The sequence below is a fragment of the Triticum dicoccoides genome, chromosome 3B (genome assembly GCF_002162155.2).
Source record: "Triticum dicoccoides isolate Atlit2015 ecotype Zavitan chromosome 3B, WEW_v2.0, whole genome shotgun sequence".
Classification (NCBI taxonomy): Eukaryota; Viridiplantae; Streptophyta; class Magnoliopsida; order Poales; family Poaceae; genus Triticum; species Triticum dicoccoides.
Window position 1 is genome coordinate 844,353,503 of NC_041385.1, and position 3,880 is coordinate 844,357,382.

Sequence of the window (3,880 nt, forward strand, 5' to 3'; positions counted from 1 at the left end):
TGAAGCAGGCCGGGGTAAGCGCGATGGGCAAATCCGGTCTCTCAAATCACGCCTCAAATAATACAATTCACATCTGGACACCGCAATTATCATATCTCAAAACCATACAAACTCTTGCAACTATGTCTATGCACACACGTCGTCCGGCTACTCCATCACTACTAACTAAACATACCATCGGACTACCAAAATTTGGCATGTTTAGTTACGATGGAGATCACCCATGGCTGCTCATACCCTTGCCCTTTCTCGGCGCCCTTGTCGTTTTTCTCGCAGAAGTACCGGTCGAAGACGCGATAGGGATCGAGCCGGATCTGCTAGTTGTCGAAGTTGTCCTCGCGCGTCGTTGTCCTCCTTCAGTGGCAGTCTAGCCATGGCACGGACCGCCCGATTCTACTCGCGGGCGAGGGCGCGCATGTTCCTCCGCTGTCATTTTTTCATAATGCGAGCGTGGATGGCTTCCTCCTCTACGGCTACCTGCGCCGCCGCATCAGCAGCCGCCATTTCTGCCATGATACCGGCCTCAGCGACCCTTATCCTCTCCTTCCCACGGCGGGCTGACTGTTCCCGGTGGGACTCATAGTCTACTTGACCAGTGATGGGGAAGGAGAGATTTTCCAGCTGCCAGGACCTCGATGATCCAGCCCAAGGGATCCGAGCGCCTGTTGAGCCAACGCTATGGAGTCGCGATGTCCTCCCGGGAGCGGCGGAGTGCAATGCGGACCGTCATTGCCTCCTCCAACCCGCATGAGATGACACCCCAGTCAACGGATCCAGTCTGGCCGGAGTCAAATCTGTTGCCCCCCTATGCCGGAGACGGCCAAAAAATCGCCGGAGGTGAGCTCGGGTGGCGGAGGGAGTGGAGGGAAGAGGAATGCGAAGTGGCCAGGGTTTGGTCCGGCGAACGAATGGGGATGAGTATGTGTGGGGTCGGATGGGCCAGAGTGGGACGGGTCCGACATGGGGGGCGCGCCTGAGTGCCCCATATCCGCCCCTTATTTGGACTGAATATGAGGGGTGCCGGTTAGCTGGGGCGTTTGAGAACCGTTTGAGGCATCTGTCTGAGTCAGATTTTCATGACCGGTCGATGCTTAGGCGGGCCGTCCGGGCGTTTAAAGAGGGTCTGGCGTGCCCGGCTATAGATACTCTGAAGGCCAAAACTCAGGCCACGATGTTTTCTTCGTTGTGGATTTGGCTCGGTCGAAGTCGACAAATTCGCTCCGGCCAGTGAACAAGTCACGTGATGTTTTTTTTTCTTTTTCTTTTGCAGGGAACAAGTCACGTGGCATTACTACCTCACGGCCTTCTGATTAGCTGGATTATTCAGGCCCTGAACATTCCAGCACAGCCCCTCCGGGTGTGATTCCATACACACATTAGGACACTGATCACCTGACCACAAAGGCCCCACCTCATGTTGACCTCCATATTTGTCTCGGCCAACACCTCGCGCGGCGGCAAGGACTTGCCAAACATTCAAAACAACACCACGAATGATCTAATTGTCATGTTGCTTATCTGTGGCCAGATCCTCGGGAACGACACCAAGTGCTTTCAACAACGCACCTTCGGCAGGAGAGGCCTTGGAGGGAGCAATATTAGGCCGTGCTTGGAATGAATGTATTTCAATACGGAGGTGTATAACTTACACGTGTAACTCACTGGCCGATGTGCAACCTGTGTTCTCAGGCTTTGTCATTGCGGCGGCGTTTGCTCCAACGTCTGCACGAAGCTTGGAAGATAGTGCAGAAGCAGATGCAGATTGTGGTCTGCATCGACGGCATATGAAAGATACTGGACCGTGTGCTGGGTTCGTGGTACATGAATGATAGGTATGGTTTTCTCCTCCGACGTTTTAATCATGTGGGGTGTCAGATCTGAAGTTCGATGAGGTGTTCAATGTGTTGCCCTGATTTGATTCGTTTAACAGTTCAACCGAGCCACCTTGAAGGTCCAAAAATCCATATCAGCGATGAAGCCGTGTTGGGGGTGTGATGGTAATCCGCCATTTTTTGTTCATGGGGATGTGGTGGAAGGAACAGCGCCCCACGGAAAGGCCAGTCACGGGTCACGACGTTTTCTCTATGGGCGTGAGTTTTTACTCAGTCAGAGACGACAAGATTAGCTCAGGCAAGAAGAGAACGAGTCACGTGACTAATTATTTACTATTTGTTCAGAAAATTCATGGATTATGTATAGAAATACACATATTTCATGCACAGTAGCACCACCACGAAAGCTACACCAGTACGCTACGCTGTTGGATTCTCAGTTGCTGATATTGAAAAGAAAAATGCCACCTAATTAGCAAAGACGAAATGTCTACCAACTGCATGCAACTGTCTGCTACAACAAGTTGTGTCTTTGGTTTGGATCCTTCCGATCTACGTTATTTTTCATCGGCGGCGGTTGCTGTTCTAGGGTGCTAGTCCTATGGGGCCTTAGCACGACGACTTCCCGACTGTCTACTACAACAAGTTGTGTCCGGCTCCGGCGATGGAGGGGCGATGACGGCGGCGCGCCTTCGGCTCGCTTCGGTGCTTGTAGTCGTCGCTAGGTGGTCTACGAATCTAGATGTAATTTTTATTTCTAGTAGAGAATATATTGGAAGTTTTTTTGCAAAAAAAAACTGCATGCAACTGTCACCTCGTGTCCGTTTTCCCCCATCTTTTCGACGAATGATGATAATAATGCATAAGTTTTCTTTTTTTCGATAAAGGGTTTTTCATTGAATTGAACTATCGAGTTGATACAGACGCATCAAAGATCACCCGGCCTCTGCATTGCTAGATGCACACAGCCAAAAGTTCGAAGAAGTCTAGATCAAAAATAATATGGCTAAACAGCCACAAGTAAAAAATAAAACAAGCTTATAGCGGGGCCAATCCAATTCGAAGATCACACCGCCACCATGGGGGTAGAAAATCTCCCTGACCGAACGCTCCAGCCGTGTAGACGTCATCATAAAAAGGTCTCTGTTCTCCGGCCGCTGCAGGATAGACCACATACGGAGCCATCGCGAGCATAAATGAATAACCTGCATAGAAGAAGAAACACATTTACGGTTAAAAACAATATCATTCCTAGTGAGCCAGAGTGCCCAACATAAGGCAGCCGCCCCCATACGGATGTGTTTAGAAAATTGTTTATCTATTCCCCTCAACCAATTGCCGAACATATTACGTGCACTACATGCATAAGTTTTCTTAAAGAACGAAAAAACACCTAAACCCAAAAAGTAATCTTAAAAAAGTTCAACTGTGAAAAAAGGAGCAATATCGTATTCATCTTCAAGAAAAACAAAAATTACATTTTCATTATTGTCTGACAGAATGACTATTACTTAGATATGTATATATCACTGGAAAAGCAAAAAGATCAACAAGTCAGGTTTTACTGCAATTACTTGGAATGCGTTTGGATAATATTCTATTTCGATTGGGAAGTAAGTATTACTCCCTCCGTACCAAAAATATAAGAACTAAAAAGTCTTATATTTTGGTACAAGGTAGTAGTCATTTAGCAGTGTATTACCTTGACACCTCGAGTAGAGTGTAATACTATGATCTACTCCCTTTGTCCGAAAAATTTGTCTTTTAAATGAATGTATATAGCACTAAATTAATACTAGCTACATTCATTTGAGGGACAAGCTTGAGACAAGCTTTTTCGGACGGAGGAAGTACAATGTTTTGCTACGTGCAGATGGGCCCCCAATGTACATGAGACTGACCGCGGGCCTGAGCTGAAGCAGCCATAGTAAAGGCAACAGGTCACGACGTTTTCTTCGTTGGGGGTTGGCTCGGTCGGAGACGACAAATCAGCTCCAGCCAGTGACCCCTCAAAAAAAAAAAGCCCCAGCCAGTACAAGTCGTGTTTT